We start from the raw sequence: 467 nt of genomic DNA, 5'->3' as shown, positions 1-467 counted from the left end.
AAACATTGCCCTAGAGCAGGGGTAGGCAACCTTGGCTCTTTTATGACTCATGGACTTCAACTCCCAGAATTCCTCAGCCAGGCTTGAAGCTGAAGTCCACACATCTTCCAGTTGACAAGATTGAGAAACATTGCCCTAGAGCAGGGGTAGGCAACCTTGGCTCTTTTATGACTCATGGACTTCAACTCCCAGAATTCCTGAGCCAGCATAGCTGGCTCAGGAATTCTGGGAATTGAAGTTCATGAGTCATAAAAGAGCCAAGGTTGCCTACCCCTGCCCTAGAGTAACGTGTGGTTGTCTAATTTGTGTCTCAGTGCGAATACAGGCCCAAGGAGAAACTTCCGCCTTGGGAAGCCGCTTCGTTACTAGGTTACCCGAGTAACATAACTGCAAACGTCATCACGCCTTGCCCGCTATGTCGCCGTTCTGCGCCGTTCTGCGCCGGAAAGCTCGGGTCATCTGACCGG

This window comes from Protobothrops mucrosquamatus, unplaced genomic scaffold (genome assembly GCF_001527695.2).
Source record: "Protobothrops mucrosquamatus isolate PMUCROS unplaced genomic scaffold, P.Mucros_1.0 scaffold2350, whole genome shotgun sequence".
Taxonomy (NCBI): Eukaryota; Metazoa; Chordata; class Lepidosauria; order Squamata; family Viperidae; genus Protobothrops; species Protobothrops mucrosquamatus.
Note: the sequence above shows the minus strand (reverse complement) of the source record.